This window comes from Pseudorca crassidens, unplaced genomic scaffold (assembly GCF_039906515.1).
Source record: "Pseudorca crassidens isolate mPseCra1 unplaced genomic scaffold, mPseCra1.hap1 Scaffold_48, whole genome shotgun sequence".
Lineage (NCBI taxonomy): Eukaryota > Metazoa > Chordata > Mammalia > Artiodactyla > Delphinidae > Pseudorca > Pseudorca crassidens.
Window position 1 is genome coordinate 5,846,339 of NW_027136300.1, and position 14,830 is coordinate 5,861,168.

Sequence of the window (14,830 nt, forward strand, 5' to 3'; positions counted from 1 at the left end):
ACTTCCACTTATGGTCCTATAGCTTAGGGAAATTAAAATCAAAAAGACACAGCCACCCCAAACATTGGGACGCCTCTGTTTACAAGAACCTCGTTTACAGTACAAGTTCAACATCGCAGAAAGTGAAAAATGGATAAAGAAGTTGTGGTATTTACTTACAAAGCAATATCACTCAGCAATGAAATCTATGTCATCAGGCCCTTAGCAGCACAATGAGTGGATTCAGGTATGATGATTCTAACTGAAATAAGTCACACAGAAAAAGAAACATCATAAGATATCAGTAATACACGGAATGTAAACTTGGCTACACAGGAACTGAATTACAGAACAGAACAGGGTCTCAAATTTAGAAAACCAACTTATGCTTGCTTAAGGGGAAAGGTGAGTTGGGGTGCTGCATAAAACCAGAGATTGAAATGAGCACAGATAAAGTTCCTTAAGCCAAATATGGAATAGACAAGAGCTACTCCTTGCTCAACGAAATGGACTCAACACCGCATATTAAACGCCTAAGAATGTACCTGACTAGTAAGTATCTTAAAACCTATGGATTACTATGTCTCCGAAAGAGAATCAAGCATGTGTACAGGGGCATAAACGCAGCAGTGATAGGATTGGAGAGGTTCGGTGAGCAAATGAAGACCCTCTGAAGTCATATTGCATGGTACCCATTCCACGGGTTTCAACTACCCAGGTTTAAGGTATTCTTCCTTCAGCTAAAACATGCATGTGGAACCTAGAGTATGATCAACCATGTGATCGGGAAACGTGTTCAAATATGTCTCTGTTTTCGTACCCTGGTACTCGGGTGCAACATTGCAGACGCTTTACTAACACCCTCCCGACTTGGAGAGTCAGTCCCTTTAACCTCCTGTTTGGCCCAGTTTGCAATTTCTGCGGAAGATGAACAGGAATAGCGAGAACCAATGAGAGACTAGCTGGAGGTGTCTGGACGGGCAAATTTAACTCTCATTTCCCACCAGGAAGAGGAATTAACCAAAGGCTCAGCGTGCCGTGCCGGAACCAGATTAGGGCCTGAAGCCATCCTGCGGTGTTGCGGCCAGGTCACAAGAAAGCGAGTTGAAGAAAGGAGCTCAGGGGCACTGTAATTCACAAACCTGCAGACTTATAAATGACAGCTATCGTCCAAAAATATACTGAAGTAAGGCTGCCAAGAGGACTTGAAAGCGGGGCAGAATTGCAGGAAACCGATTTCAGGAGGTAGACTGGAATTGCATTGAAAGCATAGGAAAAGAGGCAGAACGTCCACAATGATGCACTTGGCCAAAAAGGGCGTATGCGTTTTTTCCTGAATATATTCAGGAAAAAACGCATACGCCCTTTTTGGCCAACCAAGCAAGCTTGCAAAGGAAATCTGCACTACAATGAAGTCTCACTTCCCCCCGGTCAAAAGGGCCATCTGAAAAAAGTGTAAAATCCAGAAAGGCAGGACAGGCCATGGAGAACTGGGAGCCTTGTTATGCTGATGGGCGGGATGTAAATTGCCAACAGACACTCGGGAGAAGTGTATGGTGTTTCCTGAAACATCTAAAAAACAAAGCAACAGAGCCTAGGGCACTTCCACTTATGGTCCTATAGCTTAGGGAAATTAAAATCAAAAAGACACAGCCACCCCAAAGTTTGGTACGCCTCTGTTTACAAGAACCTCGTTTACCATACAAGTTCAATATCACAGAAAGTGAAAAATGGATAAAGAAGTTGTGGTATTTACTTACAAAGCAATATCACTCAGCAATGAAATCTATGTCATCAGGCCCTTAGCGGCACAATGAGTGGATTCAGGTATGATGATTCTAACTGAAATAAGTCACACAGAAAAAGAAACATCATAAGATATCAGTAATACACGGAATGTAAACTTGGCTACACAGGAACTGAATTACAGAACAGAACAGGGTCTCAAATTTAGAAAACCAACTTATGCTTGCTTAAGGGGAAAGGTGAGTTGGGGTGCTGCATAAAACCAGAGATTGAAATGAGCACAGATAAAGTTCCTTAAGCCAAATATGGAATAGACAAGAGCTACTCCTTGCTCAACGAAATGGACTCAACACCGCATATTAAAAGCCTAAGAATGTACCTGACTAGTAAGTATCTTAAAACCTATGGATTGCTATGTCTCCGAAAGAGAATCAAGCATGTGTACAGGGGCATAAACGCAGCAGTGATAGGATTGGAGAGGTTCGGTGAGCAAATGAAGACCCTTTGAAGTCATATTGCATGGTACCCATTCCACGGGTTTCAACTACCCAGGTTTAAGGTATTCTTCCTTCAGCTAAAACATGCATGTGGAACCTAGAGTATGATCAACCATGTGATCGGGAGACGTGTTCAAATATGTCTCTGTTTTCGTACCCTGGTACTCGGGTGCAACATTCCAGACGCTTTACTAACACCCTCCCGACTTGGAGAGTCAGTCCCTTTAACCTCCTGTTTGGCCCAGTTTGCAATTTCTGCGGAAGATGAACAGGAATAGCGAGAACCAATGAGAGACTAGCTGGAGGTGTCTGGACGGGCAAATTTAACTCTCATTTCCCACCAGGAAGAGGAATTAACCAAAGGCTCAGCGTGCCCTGCCGGAACCAGATTAGGGCCTGAAGCCATCCTGCGGTGTTGCGGCCAGCTCAAAAGAAAGCGAGTTGAAGAAAGGAGCTCAGGGGCACTGTAATTCATAAACCTGCAGAGTTATAAATGACAGCTATCGTCCAAAAATATACTGAAGTAAGGCTGCCAAGAGGACTTGAAAGCGGGGCAGAATTGCAGGAAACCGATTTCAGGAGGTAGACTGGAATTGCATTGAAAGCATAGGAAAAGAGGCAGAACGTCCACAATGATGCACTTGGCCAAAAAGGGCGTATGTGTTTTTTCCTGAATATATTCTGGGAAAAACGCATACGCCCTTTTTGGCCAACCAAGCAAGCTTGCAAAGGAAATCTGCACTACAATGAAGTCTCACTTCCCCCCGGTCAAAAGGGCCATCTGAAAAAAGTGTAAAATCCAGAAAGGCGGGACAGGCCATGGAGAACTGGGAGCCTTGTTATGCTGACGGGCGGGATGTAAATTGCCAACAGACACTCGGGAGAAGTGTATGGTGTTTCCTGAAACATCTAAAAAACAAAGCAACAGAGCCTAGGGCACTTCCACTTATGGTCCTATAGCTTAGGGAAATTAAAATCAAAAAGACACAGCCACCCCAAAGTTTGGAACGCCTCTGTTTACAAGAACCTCATTTACAGTACAAGTTCAACATCGCAGAAAGTGAAAAATGGAAAAAGAAGTTGTGGTATTTACTTACAAAGCAATATCACTCAGCAATGAAATCTATGTCATCAGGCCCTTAGCAGCACAATGAGTGGATTCAGGTATGATGATTCCAACTGAAATAAGTCACACAGAAAAAGAAACATCATAAGATATCAGTAATACACGGAATGTAAACTTGGCTACACAGGAACTGAATTACAGAACAGAACAGGGTCTCAAATTTAGAAAACCAACTTATGCTTGCTTAAGGGGAAAGGTGAGTTGGGGTGCTGCATAAAACCAGAGATTGAAATGAGCACAGATAAAGTTCCTTAAGCCAAATATGGAATAGACAAGAGCTACTCCTTGCTCAACGAAATGGACTCAACACCGCATATTAAACGCCTAAGAATGTACCTGACTAGTAAGTATCTTAAAACCTATGGATTACTATGTCTCCGAAAGAGAATCAAGCATGTGTACAGGGGCATAAACGCAGCAGTGATAGGATTGGAGAGGTTCGGTGAGCAAATGAAGACCCTCTGAAGTCATATTGCATGGTACCCATTCCACGGGTTTCAACTACCCAGGTTTAAGGTATTCTTCCTTCAGCTAAAACATGCATGTGGAACCTAGAGTATGATCAACCATGTGATCGGGAAACGTGTTCAAATATGTCTCTGTTTTCGTACCCTGGTACTCGGGTGCAACATTGCAGACGCTTTACTAACACCCTCCCGACTTGGAGAGTCAGTCCCTTTAACCTCCTGTTTGGCCCAGTTTGCAATTTCTGCGGAAGATGAACAGGAATAGCGAGAACCAATGAGAGACTAGCTGGAGGTGTCTGGACGGGCAAATTTAACTCTCATTTCCCACCAGGAAGAGGAATTAACCAAAGGCTCAGCGTGCCGTGCCGGAACCAGATTAGGGCCTGAAGCCATCCTGCGGTGTTGCGGCCAGGTCACAAGAAAGCGAGTTGAAGAAAGGAGCTCAGGGGCACTGTAATTCACAAACCTGCAGAGTTATCAATGACAGCTATCGTCCAAAAATATACTGAAGTAAGGCTGCCAAGAGGACTTGAAAGCGGGGCAGAATTGCAGGAAACCGATTTCAGGAGGTAGACTGGAATTGCATTGAAAGCATAGGAAAAGAGGCAGAACGTCCACAATGATGCACTTGGCCAAAAAGGGCGTATGCGTTTTTTCCTGAATATATTCAGGAAAAAACGCATACGCCCTTTTTGGCCAACCAAGCAAGCTTGCAAAGGAAATCTGCACTACAATGAAGTCTCACTTCCCCCCGGTCAAAAGGGCCATCTGAAAAAAGTGTAAAATCCAGAAAGTCGGGACAGGCCATGGAGAACTGGGAGCCTTGTTATGCTGAAGGGCGGGATGTAAATTGCCAACAGACACTCGGGAGAAGTGTATGGTGTTTCCTGAAACATCGAAAAAACAAAGCAACAGAGCCTAGGGCACTTCCACTTATGGTCCTATAGCTTAGGGAAATTAAAATCAAAAAGACACAGCCACCCCAAAGTTTGGAATGCCTCTGTTTACAAGAACCTCGTTTACAGTACAAGTTCAACATCGCAGAAAGTGAAAAATGGATAAAGAAGTTGTGGTATTTACTTACAAAGCAATATCACTCAGCCATGAAATCTATGTCATCAGGCCCTTAGCAGCACAATGAGTGGATTCAGGTATGATGATTCTAACTGAAATAAGTCACACAGAAAATGAAACATCATAAGATATCAGTAATACACGGAATGTAAACTTGGCTACACAGGAACTGAATTACAGAACAGAACAGGGTCTCAAATTTAGAAAACCAACTTATGCTTGCTTAAGGGGAAAGGTGAGTTGGGGTGCTGCATAAAACCAGAGATTGAAATGAGCACAGATAAAGTTCCTTAAGCCAAATATGGAATAGACAAGAGCTACTCCTTGCTCAACGAAATGGACTCAACACCACATATTAAACGCCTAAGAATGTACCTGACTAGTAAGTATCTTAAAACCTATGGATTGCTATGTCTCCGAAAGAGAATCAAGCATGTGTACAGGGGCATAAACGCAGCAGTGATAGGATTGGAGAGGTTCGGTGAGCAAATGAAGACCCTTTGAAGTCATATTGCATGGTACCCATTCCACGGGTTTCAACTACCCAGGTTTAAGGTATTCTTCCTTCAGCTAAAACATGCATGTGGAACCCAGAGTATGATCCACCATGTGAACCGGAGACATGTTCAAATATGTCTCAGTTTTCCTCCCCTGGTACTCGGGTGCAACATTCCAGACGCTTTACTAACACTCTCCCCACTTGGAGAGTCAGCGCCTTTAACCTCCTGTTTGGCCCATTTTCCAATTTCTGCGGAAGATGAACAGAAATAGGGATAACCAATGAGAGACTAGCTGGAGGTGTCTGGACGGGCAAATTTAACTCTCATTTCCCACCAGGAAGAGGAAATAACCAAAGGTTCAGCATGCCGTGCCGGAACCAGATTAGGGCCTGAAGCCATCCTGCGGTGTTGCGGCCAGCTCAAAAGAAAGCGAGTTGAAGAAAGGAGCTCAGGGGCACTGTAATTCACAAACCTGCAGAGTTATAAATGACAGCTATCGTCCAAAAATATACTGAAGTAAGGCTGCCAAGAGGACTTGAAAGCGGGGCAGAATTGCAGGAAACCGATTTCAGGAGGTAGACTGGAATTGCATTGAAAGCATAGGAAAAGAGGCAGAACGTCCACAATGATGCACTTGGCCAAAAAGGGCGTATGCGTTTTTTCCTGAATATATTCAGGGAAAAACGCATACGCCCTTTTTGGCCAACCAAGCAAGCTTGCAAAGGAAATCTGCACTACAATGAAGTCTCACTTCCCCCCGGTCAAAAGGGCCATCTGAAAAAAGTGTAAAATCCAGAAAGGCAGGACAGGCCATGGAGAACTGGGAGCCTTGTTATGCTGATGGGCGGGATGTAAATTGCCAACAGACACTCGGGAGAAGTGTATGGTGTTTCCTGAAACATCTAAAAAACAAAGCAACAGAGCCTAGGGCACTTCCACTTATGGTCCTATAGCTTAGGGAAATTAAAATCAAAAAGACACAGCCACCCCAAAGTTTGGAACGCCTCTGTTTACAAGAACCTCGTTTACAGTACAAGTTCAACATCGCAGAAAGTGAAAAATGGATAAAGAGGTTGTGGTATTTACTTACAAAGCAATATCACTCAGCCATGAAATCTATGTCATCAGGCCCTTAGCAGCACAATGAGTGGATTCAGGTATGATGATTCTAACTGAAATAAGTCACACAGAAAAAGAAACATCATAAGATATCAGTAATACACGGAATGTAAACTTGGCTACTCAGGAACTGAATTACAGAACAGAACAGGGTCTCAAATTTAGAAAACCAACTTATGCTTGCTTAAGGTTAAAGGTGAGTTGGGGTGCTGCATAAAACTAGAGATTGAAATGAGCACAGATAAAGTTCCTTAAGCCAAATATGGAATAGACAAGAGCTACTCCTTGCTCAACGAAATGGACTCAACACCACATATTAAACGCCTAAGAATGTACCTGACTAGTAAGTATCTTAAAACCTATGGATTGCTATGTCTCCGAAAGAGAATCAAGCATGTGTACAGGGGCATAAACGCAGCAGTGATAGGATTGGAGAGGTTCGGTGAGCAAATGAAGACCCTTTGAAGTCATATTGCATGGTACCCATTCCACGGGTTTCAACTACCCAGGTTTAAGGTATTCTTCCTTCAGCTAAAACATGCATGTGGAACCTAGAGTATGATCAACCATGTGATCGGGAAACGTGTTCAAATATGTCTCTGTTTTCGTACCCTGGTACTCGGGTGCAACATTCCAGACGCTTTACTAACACCCTCCCGACTTGGAGAGTCAGTCCCTTTAACCTCCTGTTTGGCCCAGTTTGCAATTTCTGCGGAAGATGAACAGGAATAGTGAGAACCAATGAGAGACTAGCTGGAGGTGTCTGGACGGGCAAATTTAACTCTCATTTCCCACCAGGAAGAGGAATTAACCAAAGGCTCAGCGTGCCGTGCCGGAACCAGATTAGGGCCTGAAGCCATCCTGCGGTGTTGCGGCCAGCTCAAAAGAAAGCGAGTTGAAGAAAGGAGCTCAGGGGCACTGTAATTCACAAACCTGCAGACTTATAAATGACAGCTATCGTCCAAAAATATACTGAAGTAAGGCTGCCAAGAGGACTTGAAAGCGGGGCAGAATTGCAGGAAACCGATTTCAGGAGGTAGACTGGAATTGCATTGAAAGCATAGGAAAAGAGGCAGAACGTCCACAATGATGCACTTGGCCAAAAAGGGCATATGCGTTTTTTCCAGAATATATTCAGGAAAAAACGCATACGCCCTTTTTGGCCAACCAAGCAAGCTTGCAAAGGAAATCTGCACTACAATGAAGTCTCACTTCCCCCCGGTCAAAAGGGCCATCTGAAAAAAGTGTAAAATCCAGAAAGGCAGGACAGGCCATGGAGAACTGGGAGCCTTGTTATGCTGATGGGCGGGATGTAAATTGCCAACAGACACTCGGGAGAAGTGTATGGTGTTTCCTGAAACATCTAAAAAACAAAGCAACAGAGCCTAGGGCACTTCCACTTATGGTCCTATAGCTTAGGGAAATTAAAATCAAAAAGACACAGCCACCCCAAAGTTTGGGACGCCTCTGTTTACAAGAACCTCGTTTACCGTACAAGTTCAATATCACAGAAAGTGAAAAATGGATAAAGAAGTTGTGGTATTTACTTACAAAGCAATATCACTCAGCAATGAAATCTATGTCATCAGGCCCTTAGCAGCACAATGAGTGGATTCAGGTATGATGATTCTAACTGAAATAAGTCACACAGAAAAAGAAACATCATAAGATATCAGTAATACACGGAATGTAAACTTGGCTACACAGGAACTGAATTACAGAACAGAACAGGGTCTCAAATTTAGAAAACCAACTTATGCTTGCTTAAGGGGAAAGGTGAGTTGGGGTGCTGCATAAAACCAGAGATTGAAATGAGCACAGATAAAGTTCCTTAAGCCAAATATGGAATAGACAAGAGCTACTCCTTGCTCAACGAAATGGACTCAACACCGCATATTAAAAGCCTAAGAATGTACCTGACTAGTAAGTATCTTAAAACCTATGGATTGCTATGTCTCCAAAAGAGAATCAAGCATGTGTACAGGGGCATAAACGCAGCAGTGATAGGATTGGAGAGGTTCGGTGAGCAAATGAAGACCCTTTGAAGTCATATTGCATGGTACCCATTCCACGGGTTTCAACTACCCAGGTTTAAGGTATTCTTCCTTCAGCTAAAACATGCATGTGGAACCTAGAGTATGATCAACCATGTGATCGGGAGACCTGTTCAAATATGTCTCTGTTTTCGTACCCTGGTACTCGGGTGCAACATTCCAGACACTTTACTAACACCCTCCCGACTTGGAGAGTCAGTCCCTTTAACCTCCTGTTTGGCCCAGTTTGCAATTTCTGCGGAAGATGAACAGGAATAGCGAGAACCAATGAGAGACTAGCTGGAGGTGTCTGGACGGGCAAATTTAACTCTCATTTCCCACCAGGAAGAGGAATTAACCAAAGGCTCAGCGTGCCGTGCCGGAACCAGATTAGGGCCTGAAGCCATCCTGCGGTGTTGCGGCCAGGTCACAAGAAAGCGAGTTGAAGAAAGGAGCTCAGGGGCACTGTAATTCACAAACCTGCAGAGTTATAAATGACAGCTATCGTCCAAAAATATACTGAAGTAAGGCTGCCAAGAGGACTTGAAAGCGGGGCAGAATTGCAGGAAACCGATTTCAGGAGGTAGACTGGAATTGCATTGAAAGCATAGGAAAAGAGGCAGAACGTCCACAATGATGCACTTGGCCAAAAAGGGCGTATGTGTTTTTTCCTGAATATATTCTGGGAAAAACGCATACGCCCTTTTTGGCCAACCAAGCAAGCTTGCAAAGGAAATCTGCACTACAATGAAGTCTCACTTCCCCCCGGTCAAAAGGGCCATCTGAAAAAAGTGTAAAATCCAGAAAGGCGGGACAGGCCATGGAGAACTGGGAGCCTTGTTATGCTGACGGGCGGGATGTAAATTGCCAACAGACACTCGGGAGAAGTGTATGGTGTTTCCTGAAACATCTAAAAAACAAAGCAACAGAGCCTAGGGCACTTCCACTTATGGTCCTATAGCTTAGGGAAATTAAAATCAAAAAGACACAGCCACCCCAAAGTTTGGAACGCCTCTGTTTACAAGAACCTCGTTTACAGTACAAGTTCAACATCGCAGAAAGTGAAAAATGGATAAAGAAGTTGTGGTATTTACTTACAAAGCAATATCACTCAGCAATGAAATCTATGTCATCAGGCCCTTAGCAGCACAATGAGTGGATTCAGGTATGATGATTCTAACTGAAATAAGTCACACAGAAAAAGAAACATCATAAGATATCAGTAATACACGGAATGTAAACTTGGCTACACAGGAACTGAATTACAGAACAGAACAGGGTCTCAAATTTAGAAAACCAACTTATGCTTGCTTAAGGGGAAAGGTGAGTTGGGGTGCTGCATAAAACCAGAGATTGAAATGAGCACAGATAAAGTTCCTTAAGCCAAATATGGAATAGACAAGAGCTACTCCTTGCTCAACGAAATGGACTCAACACCGCATATTAAACGCCTAAGAATGTACCTGACTAGTAAGTATCTTAAAACCTATGGATTACTATGTCTCCGAAAGAGAATCAAGCATGTGTACAGGGGCATAAACGCAGCAGTGATAGGATTGGAGAGGTTCGGTGAGCAAATGAAGACCCTCTGAAGTCATATTGCATGGTACCCATTCCACGGGTTTCAACTACCCAGGTTTAAGGTATTCTTCCTTCAGCTAAAACATGCATGTGGAACCTAGAGTATGATCAACCATGTGATCGGGAAACGTGTTCAAATATGTCTCTGTTTTCGTACCCTGGTACTCGGGTGCAACATTCCAGACGCTTTACTAACACCCTCCCGACTTGGAGAGTCAGTCCCTTTAACCTCCTGTTTGGCCCAGTTTGCAATTTCTGCGGAAGATGAACAGGAATAGCGAGAACCAATGAGAGACTAGCTGGAGGTGTCTGGACGGGCAAATTTAACTCTCATTTCCCACCAGGAAGAGGAATTAACCAAAGGCTCAGCGTGCCCTGCCAGAACCAGATTAGGGCCTGAAGCCATCCTGCGGTGTTGCGGCCAGCTCAAAAGAAAGCGAGTTGAAGAAAGGAGCTCAGGGGCACTGTAATTCACAAACCTGCAGAGTTATCAATGACAGCTATCGTCCAAAAATATACTGAAGTAAGGCTGCCAAGAGGACTTGAAAGCGGGGCAGAATTGCAGGAAACCGATTTCAGGAGGTAGACTGGAATTGCATTGAAAGCATAGGAAAAGAGGCAGAACGTCCACAATGATGCACTTGGCCAAAAAAGGGCGTATGCGTTTTTTCCTGAATATATTCAGGAAAAAACGCATACGCCCTTTTTGGCCAACCAAGCAAGCTTGCAAAGGAAATCTGCACTACAATGATGTCTCACTTCCCCCCGGTCAAAAGGGCCATCTGAAAAAAGTGTAAAATCCAGAAAGGCGGGACAGGCCATGGAGAACTGGGAGCCTTGTTATGCTGATGGGCGGGATGTAAATTGCCAACAGACACTCGGGAGAAGTGTATGGTGTTTCCTGAAACATCTAAAAAACAAAGCAACAGAGCCTAGGGCACTTCCACTTATGGTCCTATAGCTTAGGGAAATTAAAATCAAAAAGACACAGCCACCCCAAAGTTTGGAATGCCTCTGTTTACAAGAACCTCGTTTACAGTACAAGTTCAACATCGCAGAAAGTGAAAAATGGATAAAGAAGTTGTGGTATTTACTTACAAAGCAATATCACTCAGCCATGAAATCTATGTCATCAGGCCCTTAGCAGCACAATGAGTGGATTCAGGTATGATGATTCTAACTGAAATAAGTCACACAGAAAAAGAAACATCATAAGATATCAGTAATACACGGAATGTAAACTTGGCTACACAGGAACTGAATTACAGAACAGAACAGGGTCTCAAATTTAGAAAACCAACTTATGCTTGCTTAAGGGGAAAGGTGAGTTGGGGTGCTGCATAAAACCAGAGATTGAAATGAGCACAGATAAAGTTCCTTAAGCCAAATATGGAATAGACAAGAGCTACTCCTTGCTCAACGAAATGGACTCAACACCGCATATTAAACGCCTAAGAATGTACCTGACTAGTAAGTATCTTAAAACCTATGGATTGCTATGTCTCCGAAAGAGAATCAAGCATGTGTACAGGGGCATAAACGCAGCAGTGATAGGATTGGAGAGGTTCGGTGAGCAAATGAAGACCCTTTGAAGTCATATTGCATGGTACCCATTCCACGGGTTTCAACTACCCAGGTTTAAGGTATTCTTCCTTCAGCTAAAACATGCATGTGGAACCCAGAGTATGATCCACCATGTGAACCAGAGACATGTTCAAATATGTCTCAGTTTTCCTCCCTTGGTACTCGGGTGCAACATTCCAGACGCTTTACTAACACTCTCCCCACTTGGAGAGTCAGCGCCTTTAACCTCCTGTTTGGCCCATTTTCCAATTTCTGCGGAAGATGAACAGAAATAGGGATAACCAATGAGAGACTAGCTGGAGGTGTCTGGACGGGCAAATTTAACTCTCATTTCCCACCAGGAAGAGGAAATAACCAAAGGTTCAGCATGCCGTGCCGGAACCAGATTAGGGCCTGAAGCCATCCTGCGGTGTTGCGGCCAGCTCAAAAGAAAGCGAGTTGAAGAAAGGAGCTCAGGGGCACTGTAATTCACAAACCTGCAGACTTATAAATGACAGCTATCGTCCAAAAATATACTGAAGTAAGGCTGCCAAGAGGACTTGAAAGCGGGGCAGAATTGCAGGAAACCGATTTCAGGAGGTAGACTGGAATTGCATTGAAAGCATAGGAAAAGAGGCAGAACGTCCACAATGATGCACTTGGCCAAAAAGGGCGTATGCGTTTTTTCCTGAATATATTCAGGGAAAAACGCATACGCCCTTTTTGGCCAACCAAGCAAGCTTGCAAAGGAAATCTGCACTACAATGAAGTCTCACTTCCCCCCGGTCAAAAGGGCCATCTGAAAAAAGTGTAAAATCCAGAAAGGCAGGACAGGCCATGGAGAACTGGGAGCCTTGTTATGCTGATGGGCGGGATGTAAATTGCCAACAGACACTCGGGAGAAGTGTATCGTGTTTCCTGAAACATCTAAAAAACAAAGCAACAGAGCCTAGGGCACTTCCACTTATGGTCCTATAGCTTAGGGAAATTAAAATCAAAAAGACACAGCCACCCCAAAGTTTGGAACGCCTCTGTTTACAAGAACCTCGTTTACAGTACAAGTTCAACATCGCAGAAAGTGAAAAATGGATAAAGAGGTTGTGGTATTTACTTACAAAGCAATATCACTCAGCCATGAAATCTATGTCATCAGGCCCTTAGCAGCACAATGAGTGGATTCAGGTATGATGATTCTAACTGAAATAAGTCACACAGAAAAAGAAACATCATAAGATATCAGTAATACACGGAATGTAAACTTGGCTCCACAGGAACTGAATTACAGAACAGAACAGGGTCTCAAATTTAGAAAACCAACTTATGCTTGCTTAAGGGGAAAGGTGAGTTGGGGTGCTGCATAAAACCAGAGATTGAAATGAGCACAGATAAAGTTCCTTAAGCCAAATATGGAATAGACAAGAGCTACTCCTTGCTCAACGAAATGGACTCAACACCACATATTAAACGCCTAAGAATGTACCTGACTAGTAAGTATCTTAAAACCTATGGATTGCTATGTCTCCGAAAGAGAATCAAGCATGTGTACAGGGGCATAAACGCAGCAGTGATAGGATTGGAGAGGTTCGGTGAGCAAATGAAGACCCTTTGAAGTCATATTGCATGGTACCCATTCCACGGGTTTCAACTACCCAGGTTTAAGGTATTCTTCCTTCAGCTAAAACATGCATGTGGAACCTAGAGTATGATCAACCATGTGATCGGGAAACGTGTTCAAATATGTCTCTGTTTTCGTACCCTGGTACTCGGGTGCAACATTCCAGACGCTTTACTAACACCCTCCCGACTTGGAGAGTCAGTCCCTTTAACCTCCTGTTTGGCCCAGTTTGCAATTTCTGCGGAAGATGAACAGGAATAGCGAGAACCAATGAGAGACTAGCTGGAGGTGTCTGGACGGGCAAATTTAACTCTCATTTCCCACCAGGAAGAGGAATTAACCAAAGGCTCAGCGTGCCGTGCCGGAACCAGATTAGGGCCTGAAGCCATCCTGCGGTGTTGCGGCCAGGTCACAAGAAAGCGAGTTGAAGAAAGGAGCTCAGGGGCACTGTAATTCACAAACCTGCAGAGTTATAAATGACAGCTATCGTCCAAAAATATACTGAAGTAAGGCTGCCAAGAGGACTTGAAAGCGGGGCAGAATTGCAGGAAACCGATTTCAGGAGGTAGACTGGAATTGCATTGAAAGCATAGGAAAAGAGGCAGAACGTCCAAAATGATGCACTTGGCCAAAAAGGGCATATGCGTTTTTTCCAGAATATATTCAGGAAAGAACGCATACGCCCTTTTTGGCCAACCAAGCAAGCTTGCAAAGGAAATCTGCACTACAATGAAGTCTCACTTCCCCCCGGTCAAAAGGGCCATCTGAAAAAAGTGTAAAATCCAGAAAGGCAGGACAGGCCATGGAGAACTGGGAGCCTTGTTATGCTGATGGGCGGGATGTAAATTGCCAACAGACACTCGGGAGAAGTGTATGGTGTTTCCTGAAACATCTAAAAAACAAAGCAACAGAGCCTAGGGCACTTCCACTTATGGTCCTATAGCTTAGGGAAATTAAAATCAAAAAGACACAGCCACCCCAAAGTTTGGGACGCCTCTGTTTACAAGAACCTCGTTTACCGTACAAGTTCAATATCACAGAAAGTGAAAAATGGATAAAGAAGTTGTGGTATTTACTTACAAAGCAATATCACTCAGCAATGAAATCTATGTCATCAGGCCCTTAGCAGCACAATGAGTGGATTCAGGTATGATGATTCTAACTGAAATAAGTCACACAGAAAAAGAAACATCATAAGATATCAGTAATACACGGAATGTAAACTTGGCTACACAGGAACTGAATTACAGAACAGAACAGGGTCTCAAATTTAGAAAACCAACTTATGCTTGCTTAAGGGGAAAGGTGAGTTGGGGTGCTGCATAAAACCAGAGATTGAAATGAGCACAGATAAAGTTCCTTAAGCCAAATATGGAATAGACAAGAGCTACTCCTTGCTCAACGAAATGGACTCAACACCGCATATTAAAAGCCTAAGAATGTACCTGACTAGTAAGTATCTTAAAACCTATGGATTGCTATGTCTCCGAAAGAGAATCAAGCATGTGTACAGGGGCATAAACGCAGCAG

At 43.6% G+C, this 14,830-nt stretch overlaps 1 long non-coding RNA gene across 1 annotated transcript in view; it reads right to left on the reverse strand.

Annotated features, from left to right (window-relative positions):
* Positions 1-3,356: 3,356 nt before the first annotated feature.
* Positions 3,357-14,830, reverse strand: part of LOC137218212 (uncharacterized) — a 169,539-nt gene continuing 158,065 nt past the window's right edge. The window contains exon 3 of the long non-coding RNA XR_010940531.1: positions 3,357-3,401. This is a non-coding gene — a long non-coding RNA (uncharacterized lncRNA). The remainder of the gene's footprint in view (positions 3,402-14,830) is intronic.